General features: G+C 43.4%; 1 protein-coding gene across 1 annotated transcript in view; it reads left to right on the top strand.

Moving 5' to 3' along the window:
• The first annotated feature begins 1,012 nt into the window (after positions 1-1,012).
• Positions 1,013-19,344, top strand: part of LOC124023650 (rho-related BTB domain-containing protein 1-like) — a 61,736-nt gene continuing 43,404 nt past the window's right edge. Inside the window, exon 1 of the mRNA XM_046338006.1 lies at positions 1,013-1,238. The gene's annotated coding sequence lies outside the window, so the exon portion shown is untranslated. The remainder of the gene's footprint in view (positions 1,239-19,344) is intronic.

Raw genomic sequence — 19,344 nt, 5'->3', positions numbered from 1 at the left:
GGAGCTTCCCCTTTAATGCCCAATTAAATAATGCTTCTCCTTCCAATAGGGCGCTTCCCCTTTAATTCCCAATTAAATAATGCTTCTCCTTCCAATAGGGAGCTTCCCTTTAATTCCCAATTTAATAATGCTTCTCCTTCCAATAGGGCTCCAATAGGGCGCTTCCCCTTTAATTCCCAATTAAATAGTGCTTCTCCTTCCAATAGGGAGCTTCCCTTTAATGCCCAATTAAATAATGCTTCTCCTTCCAATAGGGCGCTTCCCCTTTAATTCCCAATTAAATAATGCTTCTCCTTCCAATAGGGAGCTTTCCCTTTAATTCCCAATTAAATAATGCTTCTCCTTCCAATAGGGCGCTTCCCCTTTAATTCCCAATTAAATAATGCTTCTCCTTCCAATAGGGCGCTTCCCCTTTAATTCCCAATTTAAGAGTGCTTCTCCTTCCAATAGGGCGCTTCCCCTTTAATTCCCAATTAAATAGTGCTTCTCCTTCCAATAGGGCGCTTCCCCTTTAATTCCCAATTTAAGAGTGCTTCTCCTTCCAATAGGGCGCTTCCCCTTTAATTCCCAATTAAATAATGCTTCTCCTTCCAATAGGGCGCTTCCCCTTTAATTCCCAATTAAATAGCGCTTCTCCTTCCAATAGGGAGCTTCCCCTTTAATGCCCAATTAAATAATGCTTCTCCTTCCAATAGGGCGCTTCCCCTTTAATTCCCAATTAAATAATGCTTCTCCTTCCAATAGGGAGCTTCCCCTTTAATTCCCAATTTAATAATGCTTCTCCTTCCAATAGGGCGCTTCCCCTTTAATTCCCAATTAAATAGTGCTTCTCCTTCCAATAGGGAGCTTCCCCTTTAATGCCCAATTAAATAATGCTTCTCCTTCCAATAGGTTCCCTTTAATTCCCAATTAAATAATGCTTCTCCTTCCAATAGGGAGCTTTCCCTTTAATTCCCAATTAAATAATGCTTCTCCTTCCAATAGGGCGCTTCCCCTTTAATTCCCAATTAAATTTCCAGCATCAGCTGCGCAAAAGTGGGGTTGTGATGGAGACGTGAATCAGGATGTGTTCAACCCCCAGTGCTGAAGCTTCTCTCTTCCGTTTATTTTGTTGCATTTAAAAGTGTGTTTGTAGCCTAATAACAAGTTTACCCAGGATAGTATCCACTCTTTGCGTCCGTTGGACTACAACTCTCCGTTGTTCTTCGTGGCCTTGTTTGACTGGCTACAACCTTTTTGTATGTGGTATTTCATTTGTTTTGATGTATACTGTGATGATTTATGTAGTTAGTTGTAGTTGAGGACTTATTAAGAGTTGATACGCTTCATGGTTGTGTGGTAAAATAATTTGTTATATTGATTGTATGATTAATACTGGGTTTACGCTACACTTGAATGAACGGACAAACATTGCGTGACAAAGGTCACTGGAGTTCACTGAACTCCGTTACCGGGCTGGACTCTTTTAGGCCCGAGGTACAGGACATTTCTGGAGTTCCATGAACTCCTTTACCGGGCTGGACTCTTTTAGGCCCGAGGTACAGGACATTTCTGGAGTTCCCTGAACTCCTTTACCGGGCTGGACTCTTTTAGGCCCGAGGTACAGGACATTTCTGGAGTTCCCTGAACTCCTTTACCGGGCTGGACTCTTTTAGGCCCGAGGTACAGGACATTTCTGGAGGAACCAGAACTCATTGTGTCATATTATTATATGTGTGTGTAATCATTGATGTTGTTAATACAACCCACGCAAAAGAATAGTTGTTTTTCAAGTTCTTTCCAATGTTTTAAGGGTTTATGAAAAGTTTATTTCCATCCTGACTTTTACACGAGTCCCTTGTATTGGTGTAGACTTGACGGACCAGATGGGACTCATTCCCTCCCAAATATCTAACAATTTCACAACATATACACACAAATCTAAGTAAAGGATTGGAATATAGAAATATATGGATGAGTAATGTCAGAGCGCCATAGACTAAGATACTGTGTAGATGAGTAATGCAAGATATGTAAACATTATTAAAGTGACTAGTGATCCATTTATTAAAGTGGCCAATGATTTTGAGTCTATGTAGGCAGCAGCCTCTGTGCTAGTGATGGCTGTTCAACAGTCTGATGGCCTTGAGATAGGTGTTTTTCAGTCTCTTGGTCCCTGCTTTGATGCACCTGTACTGACCTCGCCTCCCAGATGGTAGCGGGATAAACAGGCCGTGGCTCGGGTTGTTGTTGTCCTTGATATTTTTGTCCTTCCTGTGACATCGGATGGTGTAGGTGTCCTGGAGGGCAGGTAGTTTGTCCCCGGTGATGCGTTGTGCAGACCTCACTACCCTCTGGAGAGTCCTACGGTTGTGGGAGAGGCAGTGCTCTCAATTGTGCATGTATTAAAGTTTCTGAGGGTTTTAGGTGCCAAGCTGTTGCACCTTCACCACACTGGGTGGGTGGAACATTTAATTTAGTCAGTGATGTGTACACTGAGGAACTTGAAGCTTTCCACCTTCTCCACTGCGGTCCTGTAGATGTGGATAGGGGGTTGCTCCCTGCTGTTTCCACAATCATCTCCTTTGTTTTGTTGACGTTGAGTGAAAGGTTATTTTCCTGGCACCACACTCCCAGAGCCCTCACCTCCTCCCTGTAGGATGTCTTGTCCCCTTGTGGGGCCCCAGTGTTGAGGTTATTTTCCTGGCACCACACTCCCAGAGCCCTCACCTCCTCCCTGTAGGATGTCTCGTCCCCTTGTGGGGCCCCAGTGTTGAGGTTATTTTCCTGGCACCACACTCCCAGAGCCCTCACCTCCTCCCTGTAGGATGTCTCGTCCCCTTGTGGGGCCCCAGTGTTGAGGTTATTTTCCTGGCACCACACTCCCAGAGCCCTCACCTCCTCCCTGTAGGATGTCTCGTCCCCCTGTGGGGCCCCAGTGTTGAGGTTATTTTCCTGGCACCACACTCCCAGAGCCCTCACCTCCTCCCTGTAGGATGTCTCGTCCCCTGTGGGGCCCCAGTGTTGAGGTTATTTTCCTGGCACCACACTCCCAGAGCCCTCACCTCCTCCCTGTAGGATGTCTCGTCCCCCTGTGGGGCCCCAGTGTTGAGGTTATTTTCCTGGCACCACACTCCCAGAGCCCTCACCTCCTCCCTGTAGGATGTCTCGTCCCCTTGTGGGACCCCAGTGTTGAGGTTATTTTCCTGGCACCACACTCCCAGAGCCCTCACCTCCTCCCTGTAGGATGTCTCGTCCCCCTGTGGGGCCCCAGTGTTGAGGTTATTTTCCTGGCACCACACTCCCAGAGCCCTCACCTCCTCCCTGTAGGATGTCTCGTCCCCCTGTGGGGCCCCAGTGTTGACGTTCAGTGAAGTGGAGGTGTTGTTACCTTCACCAGTGGAGTGGAGGGCACTATGGTGTTAAATGCCGAGCTATAGTCAATAAACAGCATTCTTACATAGGTATTCCTCTTGTCCAGATGGGATAAGGCAGAGTGATGGCGATTGTATCGTCTGTGGATCTATTGGGGCGGTAAGCAAATGATTTGTACAGCCTGTGTGGGGAATGTCAGTGAATGGTTTTAATCAGTAGTCAGTATAGCTAGATAGTAGCAACGCTCATAACAGAAGAATGTAATTCCATGTCGTTTTATTATGCTGCATCTTTATTTTATTCAACAGTTGAATGTATGGCCAAGCGTTGCCTTAGCAGTTCCATCAAGTACTGTACAAATATTTTATCTTTCATTTTAAAATCTGTAGAAACTATGAGAATAGAACGTTTCAGAACTTGTGTGAAACATCACAGCACAGTTGAGAAAAAAATATGACAAATAGAAATGGATGTTGGATGTTGTTCAGAGATAGATGGGAGGGGTTGAGGGGAGCTGAAGGACTGGATGGTGGTCAGAGATAGATGGGAGGGGTTGAGGGGAGCTGAAGGACTGGATGTTGGTCAGAGATAGATGGGAGGGGTTGAGGGGAGCTGAAGGACTGGATGGTGGTCAGAGATAGATGGGAGGGGTTGAGGGGAGCTGAAGGACTGGATGGTGGTCAGAGATAGATGGGAGGGGTTGAGGGGAGCTGAAGGACTGGATGGTGGTCAGAGATAGATGGGAGGGGTTGAGGGGAGCTGAAGGACTGGATGGTGGTCAGAGATAGATGGGAGGGGAGTTGAGGGGAGCTGAAGGACTGGATGGTGTTCAGAGATAGATGGGAGGGGTTGAGGGGAGCTGAAGGGTGGGACTGGATGGTGTTCAGAGATAGATGGGAGGGGTTGAGGGGAGCTGAAGGACTGGATGGTGTTCAGAGATAGATGGGAGGGGTTGAGGGGAGCTGAAGGGTGGGACTGGATGGTGTTCAGAGATAGATGGGAGGGGTTGAGGGGAGCTGAAGGACTGGATGGTGTTCAGAGATAGATGGGAGGGGTTGAGGGGAGCTGAAGGACTGGATGGTGGTCAGAGATAGATAGATGGGAGGGGTTGAGGGGAGCTGAAGGGGGGACTGGATGGTGGTCAGAGATAGATGGGAGGGGTTGAGGGGAGCTGAAGGACTGGATGGTGTTCAGAGATAGATGGGAGGGGTTGAGGGGAGCTGAAGGACTGGATGGTGGTCAGAGATAGATAGATGGGAGGGGTTGAGGGGAGCTGAAGGGGGGACTGGATGGTGGTCAGAGATAGATGGGAGGGGTTGAGGGGAGCTGAAGGACTGGATGGTGGTCAGAGATAGATGGGAGGGGTTGAGGGGAGCTGAAGGACTGGATGGTGGTCAGAGATAGATGGGAGGGGTTGAGGGGAGCTGAAGGGTGGGACTGGATGGTGTTCAGAGATAGATGGGAGGGGTTGAGGGGAGCTGAAGGACTGGATGGTGGTCAGAGATAGATGGGAGGGGTTGAGGGGAGCTGAAGGGTGGGACTGGATGGTGGTCAGAGATAGATGGGAGGGGTTGAGGGGAGCTGAAGGGTGGGACTGGATGGTGGTCAGAGATAGATGGGAGGGGTTGAGGGGAGCTGAAGGGTGGTTATAACATTCTGAAAATATTCAGACCCCTTTTGACTTCTTCCACCTTTTGTTACGTTACAGCCCGTTTCCCTCATCAATCTACACACAATACCCCCTAATGACAAAAGCAGAAATATCTTCATTATAAAAGTATTCAGACCCTTTGCTATGAGACTTGAAATTGATCTCCGGTACATTCTGTTTCCATTGATCATCCTTGAGATGTTTCTACCACTTGATTAGAGTGAACCTGTGGTAAATGAAATTGATTGGACATGGTTTGGAAAGGCACATACCAGTCTATTTAAGGTCCCACAGTTGTCAGAGCGAAAACCAAGCCATGAGGTCGAAGGAATTGTCCCCAGAGCTCTGAGAAAGGATTGTGTCGAGGCACAGATCTGGGGATGTGGATACCAAAACATTTCTGCAGTATTAGGGGGTCGGAATACTTTTGGAATGCACTGTATAATGTCTCTAACTCTGTCCTCAGTTATGGGAGTTATAATGTCTTTCTAACTCTGTCCTCTGTTATGCGAGCTATAATGTCTCTGTAACTCTGTGGTCTGTTATGGGAGCTATAATGTCTCTGTAACTCTGTGGTCTGTTATGGGAGCTATAATGTCTCTCTAACTCTGTCCTCAGTTATGGGAGCTATAATGTCTCTGTAACTCTGTGGTCTGTTATGGGAGCTATAATGTCTCTGTAACTCTGTGGTCTGTTATGGGAGCTATAATGTCTCTATAACTCTGTGGTCTGTTATGGGAGCTATAATGTCTCTGTAACTCTGTGGTCTGTTATGGGAGCTATAATGTCTCTATAACTCTGTGGTCTGTTATGGGAGCTATAATGTCTCTGTAACTCTGTGGTCTGTTATGGGAGCTATAATGTCTCTGTAACTCTGTGGTCTGTTATGGGAGCTATAATGTCTCTGTAACTCTGTGGTCTGTTATGGGAGCTATAATGTCTCTCTAACTCTGTCCTCAGTTATGGGAGCTATAATGTCTCTGTAACTCTGTGGTCTGTTATGGGAGCTATAATGTCTCTGTAAATCTGTGGTCTGTTATGGGAGCTATAATGTCTCTGTAACTCTGTGGTCAGTTATGGGAGCTATAATGTCTCTGTAACTCTGTGGTCTGTTACGGGAGCTATAATGTCTCTGTAAATCTGTGGTCTGTTATGGGAGCTATAATGTCTCTGTAACTCTGTGGTCAGTTATGGGAGCTATAATGTCTCTGTAACTCTGTGGTCTGTTACGGGAGCTATAATGTCTCTGTAAATCTGTGGTCTGTTATGGGAGCTATAATGTCTCTGTAACTCTGTGGTCTGTTATGGGAGCTATAATGTCTCTGTAACTCTGTGGTCTGTTATGGGAGCTATAATGTCTCTGTGGTCTGTTATGGGAGCTATAATGTCTCTCTAACTCTGTCCTCAGTTATGGGAGCTATAATGTCTCTGTGGTCTGTTATAGGAGCTATAATGTCTCTGTAACTCTGTGGTCTGTTATGGGAGCTATAATGTCTCTGTAACTCTGTGGTCTGTTATGGGAGCTATAATGTCTCTGTGGTCTGTTATGGGAGCTATAATGTCTCTCTAACTCTGTCCTCAGTTATGGGAGCTATAATGTCTCTGTGGTCTGTTATAGGAGCTATAATGTCTCTCTAACTCTGTCCTCAGTTATGGGAGCTATAATGTCTCTGTGGTCTGTTATGGGAGCTATAATGTCTCTGTAACTCTGTGGTCTGTTATGGGAGCTATAATGTCTCTGTGGTCTGTTATGGGAGCTATAATGTCTCTCTAACTCTGTCCTCAGTTATGGGAGCTATAATGTCTCTGTGGTCTGTTATGGGAGCTATAATGTCTCTGTAACTCTGTGGTCTGTTATGGGAGCTATAATGTCTCTGTAACTCTGTGGTCAGTTATGGGAGCTATAATGTCTCTGTAACTCTGTGGTCTGTTATAGGAGCTATAATGTCTCTAACTCTGTGGTCTGTTATGGGAGCTATAATGTCTCTCTAACTCTGTCCTCAGTTATGGGAGCTATAATGTCTCTGTAACTCTGTGGTCTGTTATGGGAGCTATAATGTCTCTGTAACTCTGTGGTCTGTTATAGGAGCTATAATGTCTCTAACTCTGTGGTCTGTTATGGGAGCTATAATGTCTCTCTAACTCTGTCCTCAGTTATGGGAGCTATAATGTCTCTGTAACTCTGTGGTCTGTTATGGGAGCTATAATGTCTCTGTAACTCTGTGGTCTGTTATAGGAGCTATAATGTCTCTAACTCTGTGGTCTGTTATGGGAGCTATAATGTCTCTGTAACTCTGTGGTCTGTTATAGGAGCTATAATGTCTCTAACTCTGTGGTCTGTTATGGGAGCTATAATGTCTCTGTAACTCTGTGGTCTGTTATAGGAGCTATAATGTCTCTAACTCTGTGGTCTGTTATGGGAGCTATAATGTCTCTCTAACTCTGTCCTCAGTTATGGGAGCTATAATGTCTCTGTAACTCTGTGGTCTGTTATGGGAGCTATAATGTCTCTGTAACTCTGTGGTCTGTTATGGGAGCTATAATGTCTCTGTGGTCTGTTATGGGAGCTATAATGTCTCTGTAACTCTCTGGTCTGTTATGGGAGCTATAATGTCTCTGTAACTCTGTGGTCTGTTATGGGAGCTATAATGTCTCTGTAACTCTGTGGTCTGTTATGGGAGCTATAATGTCTCTGTAACTCTGTGGTCTGTTATGGGAGCTATAATGTCTCTGTAACTCTCTGGTCTGTTATGGGAGCTATAATGTCTCTGTAACTCTCTGGTCTGTTATGGGAGCTATAATGTCTCTGTAACTCTGGTCTGTTATGGGAGCTATAATGTCTCTGTAACTCTGGTCTGGTATGGGAGCTATAATGTCTCTGTAACTCTGTGGTCTGTTATGGGAGCTATAATGTCTCTGTAACTCTGTGGTCTGTTATGGGAGCTATAATGTCTCTATAACTCTGTGGTCTGTTATGGGAGCTATAATGTCTCTGTAACTCTGTGGTCTGTTATGGGAGCTATAATGTCTCTATAACTCTGTGGTCTGTTATGGGAGCTATAATGTCTCTGTAACTCTGTGGTCTGTTATGGGAGCTATAATGTCTCTGTAACTCTGTGGTCTGTTATGGGAGCTATAATGTCTCTAACTCTGTGGTCTGTTATGTGAGCTATAATGTCTCTAACTCTGTGGTCTGTTATGGGAGCTATAATGTCTCTCTAACTCTGTCCTCAGTTATGGGAGCTATAATGTCTCTGTAACTCTCTGGTCTGTTATGGGAGCTATAATGTCTCTGTAACTCTGTGGTCTGTTATGGGAGCTATAATGTCTCTGTAACTCTGTGGTCTGTTATAGGAGCTATAATGTCTCTAACTCTGTGGTCTGTTATGGGAGCTATAATGTCTCTCTAACTCTGTCCTCAGTTATGGGAGCTATAATGTCTCTGTAACTCTGTGGTCTGTTATGGGAGCTATAATGTCTCTGTAACTCTGTGGTCTGTTATAGGAGCTATAATGTCTCTAACTCTGTGGTCTGTTATGGGAGCTATAATGTCTCTGTAACTCTGTGGTCTGTTATAGGAGCTATAATGTCTCTAACTCTGTGGTCTGTTATGGGAGCTATAATGTCTCTGTAACTCTGTGGTCTGTTATAGGAGCTATAATGTCTCTAACTCTGTGGTCTGTTATGGGAGCTATAATGTCTCTCTAACTCTGTCCTCAGTTATGGGAGCTATAATGTCTCTGTAACTCTGTGGTCTGTTATGGGAGCTATAATGTCTCTGTAACTCTGTGGTCTGTTATGGGAGCTATAATGTCTCTGTAACTCTGTGGTCTGTTATGGGAGCTATAATGTCTCTCTAACTCTGTCCTCAGTTATGGGAGCTATAATGTCTCTGTAACTCTCTGGTCTGTTATGGGAGCTATAATGTCTCTGTAACTCTGTGGTCTGTTATGGGAGCTATAATGTCTCTGTAACTCTGGTCTGTTATGGGAGCTATAATGTCTCTGTAACTCTGGTCTGTTATGGGAGCTATAATGTCTCTGTAACTCTGGTCTGTTATGGGAGCTATAATGTCTCTGTAACTCTGGTCTGTTATGGGAGCTATAATGTCTCTGTAACTCTGGTCTGTTATGGGAGCTATAATGTCTCTGTAACTCTGGTCTGTTATGGGAGCTATAATGTCTCTGTAACTCTGTAGTCAGTTATGGGAGCTATAATGTCTCTGTAACTCTGTGGTCTGTTATGGGAGCTATAATGTCTCTCTAACTCTGTGGTCTGTTATGGGAGCTATAATGTCTCTGTAACTCTGTGGTCTGTTATGGGAGCTATAATGTCTCTGTAACTCTGTGGTCTGTTATGGGAGCTATAATGTCTCTGTAACTCTGTGGTCTGTTATGGGAGCTATAATGTCTCTGTAACTCTGTGGTCTGTTATGGGAGCTATAATGTCTCTATAACTCTGTGGTCTGTTATGGGAGCTATAATGTCTCTGTAACTCTGTGGTCTGTTATGGGAGCTATAATGTCTCTGTAACTCTGTGGTCTGTTATGGGAGCTATAATGTCTCTGTAACTCTGTGGTCTGTTATGGGAGCTATAATGTCTCTGTAACTCTCTGGTCTGTTATGGGAGCTATAATGTCTCTGTAACTCTGTGGTCTGTTATGGGAGCTATAATGTCTCTGTAACTCTGGTCTGTTATGGGAGCTATAATGTCTCTGTAACTCTGGTCTGTTATGGGAGCTATAATGTCTCTGTAACTCTGGTCTGTTATGGGAGCTATAATGTCTCTGTAACTCTGGTCTGTTATGGGAGCTATAATGTCTCTGTAACTCTGTGGTCTGTTATGGGAGCTATAATGTCTCTGTAACTCTGTGGTCTGTTATGGGAGCTATAATGTCTCTCTAACTCTGTGGTCTGTTATGGGAGCTATAATGTCTCTGTAACTCTGTGGTCTGTTATGGGAGCTATAATGTCTCTGTAACTCTGTGGTCTGTTATGGGAGCTATAATGTCTCTGTAACTCTGTGGTCTGTTATGGGAGCTATAATGTCTCTATAACTCTGTGGTCTGTTATGGGAGCTATAATGTCTCTGTAACTCTGTGGTCTGTTATGGGAGCTATAATGTCTCTATAACTCTGTGGTCTGTTATGGGAGCTATAATGTCTCTGTAACTCTGTGGTCTGTTATGGGAGCTATAATGTCTCTGTAACTCTGTGGTCTGTTATGGGAGCTATAATGTCTCTGTAACTCTGTGGTCTGTTATGGGAGCTATAATGTCTCTGTAACTCTCTGGTCTGTTATGGGAGCTATAATGTCTCTGTAACTCTGTGGTCTGTTATGGGAGCTATAATGTCTCTGTAACTCTGTGGTCTGTTATGGGAGCTATAATGTCTCTCTAACTCTGTGGTCTGTTATGGAGCTATAATGTCTCTGTAACTCTGTGGTCTGTTATGGGAGCTATAATGTCTCTGTAACTCTGGTATGGGAGCTATAATGTCTCTAACTCTGTGGTCTGTTATGGGAGCTATAATGTCTCTAACTCTGTGGTCTGTTATGGGAGCTATAATGTCTCTGTAACTCTGGTCTGTTATGGGAGCTATAATGTCTCTCTAACTCTGTCCTCAGTTATGGGAGCTATAATGTCTCTGTAACTCTGTGGTCTGTTATGGGAGCTATAATGTCTCTGTAACTCTGTGGTCTGTTATAGGAGCTATAATGTCTCTAACTCTGTGGTCTGTTATGGGAGCTATAATGTCTCTCTAACTCTGTCCTCAGTTATGGGAGCTATAATGTCTCTGTAACTCTGTGGTCTGTTATGGGAGCTATAATGTCTCTGTAACTCTGTGGTCTGTTATAGGAGCTATAATGTCTCTAACTCTGTGGTCTGTTATGGGAGCTATAATGTCTCTGTAACTCTGTGGTCTGTTATGGGAGCTATAATGTCTCTGTAACTCTGTGGTCTGTTATAGGAGCTATAATGTCTCTAACTCTGTGGTCTGTTATGGGAGCTATAATGTCTCTCTAACTCTGTCCTCTGTTATGGGAGCTATAATGTCTCTGTAACTCTGTGGTCTGTTATGGGAGCTATAATGTCTCTGTAACTCTGTGGTCTGTTATGGGAGCTATAATGTCTCTGTGGTCTGTTATGGGAGCTATAATGTCTCTGTAACTCTCTGGTCTGTTATGGGAGCTATAATGTCTCTGTAACTCTGGTCTGTTATGGGAGCTATAATGTCTCTGTAACTCTGTGGTCTGTTATGGGAGCTATAATGTCTCTCTAACTCTGTGGTCTGTTATGGGAGCTATAATGTCTCTGTAACTCTGTGGTCTGTTATGGGAGCTATAATGTCTCTGTAACTCTGTGGTCTGTTATGGGAGCTATAATGTCTCTGTAACTCTGTGGTCTGTTATGGGAGCTATAATGTCTCTGTAACTCTGTGGTCTGTTATGGGAGCTATAATGTCTCTATAACTCTGTGGTCTGTTATGGGAGCTATAATGTCTCTGTAACTCTGTGGTCTGTTATGGGAGCTATAATGTCTCTATAACTCTGTGGTCTGTTATGGGAGCTATAATGTCTCTGTAACTCTGTGGTCTGTTATGGGAGCTATAATGTCTCTGTAACTCTGTGGTCTGTTATGGGAGCTATAATGTCTCTGTAACTCTGTGGTCTGTTATGGGAGCTATAATGTCTCTGTAACTCTGTGGTCTGTTATGGGAGCTATAATGTCTATGTAACTCTGTGGTCTGTTATGGGAGCTGTAATGTCTCTGTAACTCTCTGGTCTGTTATGGGAGCTATAATGTCTCTCTAACTCTGTGGTCTGTTATGTGAGCTATAATGTCTCTGTAACTCTGTGGTCTGTTATGGGAGCTATAATGTCTCTGTAACTCTGTGGTCTGTTATGGGAGCTATAATGTCTCTGTAACTCTGTGGTCTGTTATGGGAGCTATAATGTCTCTGTAACTCTCTGGTCTGTTATGGGAGCTATAATGTCTCTGTAACTCTGTGGTCTGTTATGGGAGCTATAATGTCTCTGTAACTCTCTGGTCTGTTATGGGAGCTATAATGTCTCTGTAACTCTGTGGTCTGTTATGGGAGCTATAATGTCTCTCTAACTCTGTGGTCTGTTATGTGAGCTATAATGTCTCTGTAACTCTCTGGTCTGTTATGGGAGCTATAATGTCTCTGTAACTCTGGTATGGGAGCTATAATGTCTCTAACTCTCTGGTCTGTTATGGGAGCTATAATGTCTCTGTAACTCTGTGGTCTGGTATGGGAGCTATAATGTCTCTGTAACTCTGGTCTGTTATGGGAGCTATAATGTCTCTGTAACTCTCTGGTCTGTTATGGGAGCTATAATGTCTCTGTGGTCTGTTATGGGAGCTATAATGTCTCTGTAACTCTCTGGTCTGTTATGGGAGCTATAATGTCTCTGTAACTCTCTGGTCTGTTATGGGAGCTATAATGTCTCTGTAACTCTCTGGTCTGTTATGGGAGCTATAATGTGTCTGTAACTCTCTGGTCTGTTATGGGAGCTATAATGTCTCTGTAACTCTCTGGTCTGTTATGGGAGCTATAATGTCTCTGTAACTCTGTGGTCTGTTATGGGAGCTATAATGTCTCTGTAACTCTCTGGTCTGTTATGGGAGCTATAATGTCTCTGTAACTCTCTGGTCTGTTATGGGAGCTATAATGTCTCTCTAACTCTGTCCTCAGTTATGGGAGCTATAATGTCTCTGTAACTCTCTGGTCTGTTATGGGAGCTATAATGTCTCTGTAACTCTGTGGTCTGTTATGGGAGCTATAATGTCTCTGTAACTCTGTGGTCTGTTATAGGAGCTATAATGTCTCTAACTCTGTGGTCTGTTATGGGAGCTATAATGTCTCTCTAACTCTGTCCTCAGTTATGGGAGCTATAATGTCTCTGTAACTCTGTGGTCTGTTATGGGAGCTATAATGTCTCTGTAACTCTGTGGTCTGTTATAGGAGCTATAATGTCTCTAACTCTGTGGTCTGTTATGGGAGCTATAATGTCTCTGTAACTCTGTGGTCTGTTATAGGAGCTATAATGTCTCTAACTCTGTGGTCTGTTATGGGAGCTATAATGTCTCTGTAACTCTGTGGTCTGTTATAGGAGCTATAATGTCTCTAACTCTGTGGTCTGTTATGGGAGCTATAATGTCTCTCTAACTCTGTCCTCTGTTATGGGAGCTATAATGTCTCTGTAACTCTGTGGTCTGTTATGGGAGCTATAATGTCTCTGTAACTCTGTGGTCTGTTATGGGAGCTATAATGTCTCTGTAACTCTGTGGTCTGTTATGGGAGCTATAATGTCTCTCTGTAACTCTGTCCTCAGTTATGGGAGCTATAATGTCTCTGTAACTCTCTGGTCTGTTATGGGAGCTATAATGTCTCTGTAACTCTGTGGTCTGTTATGGGAGCTATAATGTCTCTGTAACTCTGGTCTGTTATGGGAGCTATAATGTCTCTGTAACTCTGGTCTGTTATGGGAGCTATAATGTCTCTGTAACTCTGGTCTGTTATGGGAGCTATAATGTCTCTGTAACTCTGGTCTGTTATGGGAGCTATAATGTCTCTGTAACTCTGGTCTGTTATGGGAGCTATAATGTCTCTGTAACTCTGGTCTGTTATGGGAGCTATAATGTCTCTGTAACTCTGTAGTCAGTTATGGGAGCTATAATGTCTCTGTAACTCTGTGGTCTGTTATGGGAGCTATAATGTCTCTCTAACTCTGTGGTCTGTTATGGGAGCTATAATGTCTCTGTAACTCTGTGGTCTGTTATGGGAGCTATAATGTCTCTGTAACTCTGTGGTCTGTTATGGGAGCTATAATGTCTCTGTAACTCTGTGGTCTGTTATGGGAGCTATAATGTCTCTGTAACTCTGTGGTCTGTTATGGGAGCTATAATGTCTCTATAACTCTGTGGTCTGTTATGGGAGCTATAATGTCTCTGTAACTCTGTGGTCTGTTATGGGAGCTATAATGTCTCTGTAACTCTGTGGTCTGTTATGGGAGCTATAATGTCTCTGTAACTCTGTGGTCTGTTATGGGAGCTATAATGTCTCTGTAACTCTCTGGTCTGTTATGGGAGCTATAATGTCTCTGTAACTCTGTGGTCTGTTATGGGAGCTATAATGTCTCTGTAACTCTGGTCTGTTATGGGAGCTATAATGTCTCTGTAACTCTGGTCTGTTATGGGAGCTATAATGTCTCTGTAACTCTGGTCTGTTATGGGAGCTATAATGTCTCTGTAACTCTGGTCTGTTATGGGAGCTATAATGTCTCTGTAACTCTGTAGTCAGTTATGGGAGCTATAATGTCTCTGTAACTCTGTGGTCTGTTATGGGAGCTATAATGTCTCTCTAACTCTGTGGTCTGTTATGGGAGCTATAATGTCTCTGTAACTCTGTGGTCTGTTATGGGAGCTATAATGTCTCTGTAACTCTGTGGTCTGTTATGGGAGCTATAATGTCTCTGTAACTCTGTGGTCTGTTATGGGAGCTATAATGTCTCTATAACTCTGTGGTCTGTTATGGGAGCTATAATGTCTCTGTAACTCTGTGGTCTGTTATGGGAGCTATAATGTCTCTATAACTCTGTGGTCTGTTATGGGAGCTATAATGTCTCTGTAACTCTGTGGTCTGTTATGGGAGCTATAATGTCTCTGTAACTCTGTGGTCTGTTATGGGAGCTATAATGTCTCTGTAACTCTGTGGTCTGTTATGGGAGCTATAATGTCTCTGTAACTCTCTGGTCTGTTATGGGAGCTATAATGTCTCTGTAACTCTGTGGTCTGTTATGGGAGCTATAATGTCTCTGTAACTCTGTGGTCTGTTATGGGAGCTATAATGTCTCTCTAACTCTGTGGTCTGTTATGTGAGCTATAATGTCTCTGTAACTCTCTGGTCTGTTATGGGAGCTATAATGTCTCTGTAACTCTGGTATGGGAGCTATAATGTCTCTAACTCTGTGGTCTGTTATGGGAGCTATAATGTCTCTAACTCTGTGGTCTGTTATGGGAGCTATAATGTCTCTGTAACTCTGGTCTGTTATGGGAGCTATAATGTCTCTCTAACTCTGTCCTCAGTTATGGGAGCTATAATGTCTCTGTAACTCTGTGGTCTGTTATGGGAGCTATAATGTCTCTGTAACTCTGTGGTCTGTTATAGGAGCTATAATGTCTCTAACTCTGTGGTCTGTTATGGGAGCTATAATGTCTCTCTAACTCTGTCCTCAGTTATGGGAGCTATAATGTCTCTGTAACTCTGTGGTCTGTTATGGGAGCTATAATGTCTCTGTAACTCTGTGGTCTGTTATAGGAGCTATAATGTCTCTAACTCTGTGGTCTGTTATGGGAGCTATAATGTCTCTGTAACTCTGTGGTCTGTTATGGGAGCTATAATGTCTCTGTAACTCTGTGGTCTGTTATAGGAGCTATAATGTCTCTAACTCTGTGGTCTGTTATGGGAGCTATAATGTCTCTCTAACTCTGTCCTCAGTTATGGGAGCTATAATGTCTCTGTAACTCTGTGGTCTGTTATGGGAGCTATAATGTCTCTGTAACTCTGTGGTCTGTTATGGGAGCTATAATGTCTCTGTGGTCTGTTATGGGAGCTATAATGTCTCTGTAACTCTCTGGTCTGTTATGGGAGCTATAATGTCTCTGTAACTCTGGTCTGTTATGGGAGCTATAATGTCTCTGTAACTCTGTGGTCTGTTATGGGAGCTATAATGTCTCTGTAACTCTGTGGTCTGTTATGGGAGCTATAATGTCTCTGTAACTCTGTGGTCTGTTATGGGAGCTATAATGTCTCTGTAACTCTGTGGTCTGTTATGGGAGCTATAATGTCTCTGTAACTCTGTGGTCTGTTATGGGAGCTATAATGTCTCTGTAACTCTGTGGTCTGTTATGGGAGCTATAATGTCTCTATAACTCTGTGGTCTGTTATGGGAGCTATAATGTCTCTGTAACTCTGTGGTCTGTTATGGGAGCTATAATGTCTCTATAACTCTGTGGTCTGTTATGGGAGCTATAATGTCTCTGTAACTCTGTGGTCTGTTATGGGAGCTATAATGTCTCTGTAACTCTGTGGTCTGTTATGGGAGCTATAATGTCTCTGTAACTCTGTGGTCTGTTATGGGAGCTATAATGTCTCTGTAACTCTGTGGTCTGTTATGGGAGCCATAATGTCTATGTAACTCTGTGGTCTGTTATGGGAGCTGTAATGTCTCTGTAACTCTCTGGTCTGTTATGGGAGCTATAATGTCTCTCTAACTCTGTGGTCTGTTATGGGAGCTATAATGTCTCTGTAACTCTGTGGTCTGTTATGGGAGCTATAATGTCTCTGTAACTCTGTGGTCTGTTATGGGAGCTATAATGTCTCTGTAACTCTGTGGTCTGTTATGGGAGCTATAATGTCTCTGTAACTCTCTGGTCTGTTATGGGAGCTATAATGTCTCTGTAACTCTGTGGTCTGTTATGGGAGCTATAATGTCTCTGTAACTCTCTGGTCTGTTATGGGAGCTATAATGTCTCTCTAACTCTGTGGTCTGTTATGTGAGCTATAATGTCTCTGTAACTCTCTGGTCTGTTATGGGAGCTATAATGTCTCTGTAACTCTGGTATGGGAGCTATAATGTCTCTAACTCTCTGGTCTGTTATGGGAGCTATAATGTCTCTGTAACTCTGTGGTCTGTTATGGGAGCTATAATGTCTCTGTAACTCTGGTCTGTTATGGGAGCTATAATGTCTCTGTAACTCTCTGGTCTGTTATGGGAGCTATAATGTCTCTGTAACTCTGGTCTGTTATGGGAGCTATAATGTCTCTGTAACTCTGGTCTGTTATGGGAGCTATAATGTCTCTGTAACTCTGGTCTGGTATGGGAGCTATAATGTCTCTGTAACTCTGGTCTGTTATGGGAGCTATAATGTCTCTGTAACTCTGTGGTCTGTTATGGGAGCTATAATGTCTCTGTAACTCTCTGGTCTGTTATGGGAGCTATAATGTCTCTGTAACTCTGGTCTGTTAAGCTATAATGTCTCTGTAACTCTGGTCTGTTATGGGAGCTATAATGTCTCTGTAACTCTGGTCTGTTATGGGAGCTATAATGTCTCTGTAACTCTCTGGTCTGTTATGGGAGCTATAATGTCTCTGTAACTCTCTGGTCTGTTATGGGAGCTATAATGTCTCTGTAACTCTCTGGTCTGTTATGGGAGCTATAATGTCTCTGTAACTCTGGTCTGTTATGGGAGCTATAATGTCTCTGTAACTCTGGTCTGTTATGGGAGCTATAATGTCTCTGTAACTCTGGTCTGTTATGGGAGCTATAATGTCTCTGTAACTCTGTGGTCTGTTATGGGAGCTATAATGTCTCTGTAACTCTCTGGTCTGTTATGGGAGCTATAATGTCTCTGTAACTCTCTGGTCTGTTATGGGAGCTATAATGTCTCTGTAACTCTGTGGTCTGTTATGGGAGCTATAATGTCTCTGTAACTCTCTGGTCTGTTATGGGAGCTATAATGTCTCTGTAACTCTCTGGTCTGTTATGGGAGCTATAATGTCTCTGTAACTCTCTGGTCTGTTATGGGAGCTATAATGTCTCTGTAACTCTGTGGTCTGTTATGGGAGCTATAAGCTATAATGTCTCTGTAACTCTGTGGTCTGTTATGGGAGCTATAATGTCTCTGTAACTCTGTGGTCTGTTATGGGAGCTATAATGTCTCTGTAACTCTGGTCTGTTATGGGAGCTATAATGTCTCTGTAACTCTCTGGTCTGTTATGGGAGCTATAATGTCTCTGTAACTCTGGTCTGTTATGGGAGCTATAATGTCTCTGTAACTCTCTGGTCTGTTATGGGAGCTATAATGTCTCTGTAACTCTCTGGTCTGTTATGGGAGCTATAATGTCTCTGTAACTCTGGTCTGTTATGGGAGCTATAATGTCTCTGTAACTCTGGTCTGGTATGGGAGCTATAATGTCTCTGTAACTCTGGTCTGTTATGGGAGCTATAATGTCTCTGTAACTCTGTGGTCTGTTATGGGAGCTATAATGTCTCTGTGGTCTGTTATGGGAGCTATAATGTCTCTGTAACTCTCTGGTCTGTTATGGGAGCTATAATGTCTCTGTAACTCTCTGGTCTGTTATGGGAGCTATAATGTCTCTGTAACTCTCTGGTCTGTTATGGGAGCTATAATGTGTCTGTAACTCTCTGGTCTGTTATGGGAGCTATAATGTCTCTGTAACTCTCTGGTCTGTTATGGGAGCTATAATGTCTCTGTAACTCTGTGGTCTGTTATGGGAGCTATAATGTCTCTGTAACTCTCTGGTCTGTTATGGGAGCTATAATGTCTCTGTAACTCTCTGGTCTGTTATGGGAGCTATAATGTCTCTGTAACTCTCTGGTCTGTTATGGGAGCTATAATGTCTCTGTAACTCTCTGGTCTGTTATGGGAGCTATAATGTCTCTGTAACTCTGGTCTGGTATGGGAGCTATAATGTCTCTGTAACTCTGGTCTGTTATGGGAGCTATAATGTCTCTGTAACTCTGTGGTCTGTTATGGGAGCTATAATGTCTCTGTAACTCTCTGGTCTGTTATGGGAGCTATAATGTCTCTGTAACTCTCTGGTCTGTTATGGGAGCTATAATGTCTCTGTAACTCTCTGGTCTGTTATGGGAGCTATAATGTCTCTGTAACTCTGGTCTGTTATGGGAGCTATAATGTCTCTGTAACTCTGGTCTGGTATGGGAGCTATAATGTCTCTGTAACTCTGGTCTGGTATGGGAGCTATAATGTCTCTGTAACTCTGGTCTGTTATGGGAGCTATAATGTCTCTGTAACTCTGTGGTCTGTTATGGGAGCTATAATGTCTCTGTAAGTCTTGTAGTTACCTGCAATCTGACATTAATGTAGCCTTTCTTCTGTAAATAAAGCATAGGTGAATTCCATGACAAATCTGCTTATCAGAATGTCTGTTGGGAAATCAAGATGGTCATATATCAAACGGAAATAAAATTCCATTTTGATCTCTCGTGTACACTGAGTCTCCAAAACATTAGGAACACCTGCTCTTTCCATGACAGACTGACCAGGTGAATCCAGGTGAAGGCTATGATCCCTTATTGATGTCACATGTTAAATCCACTTCAATCAGGGAGGAGACGGTTAAATAAGGATGTTTAAGCCTTGAGACAATTGAGACACGGATACACAGAGTGTGAATGGGCAAGACAACAGATGTAAGTGTCTTTGAACGCGATGTGGTAGAAGTGCCAGACGCACCAGTTTGAGTCAAGAGCAGCAATGCTGTGTGGATC

This window comes from Oncorhynchus gorbuscha, unplaced genomic scaffold (genome assembly GCF_021184085.1).
Source record: "Oncorhynchus gorbuscha isolate QuinsamMale2020 ecotype Even-year unplaced genomic scaffold, OgorEven_v1.0 Un_scaffold_1667, whole genome shotgun sequence".
Classification (NCBI taxonomy): domain Eukaryota; kingdom Metazoa; phylum Chordata; class Actinopteri; order Salmoniformes; family Salmonidae; genus Oncorhynchus; species Oncorhynchus gorbuscha.
Note: the sequence above shows the minus strand (reverse complement) of the source record. Positions and strands in the feature narration are given on the sequence as shown.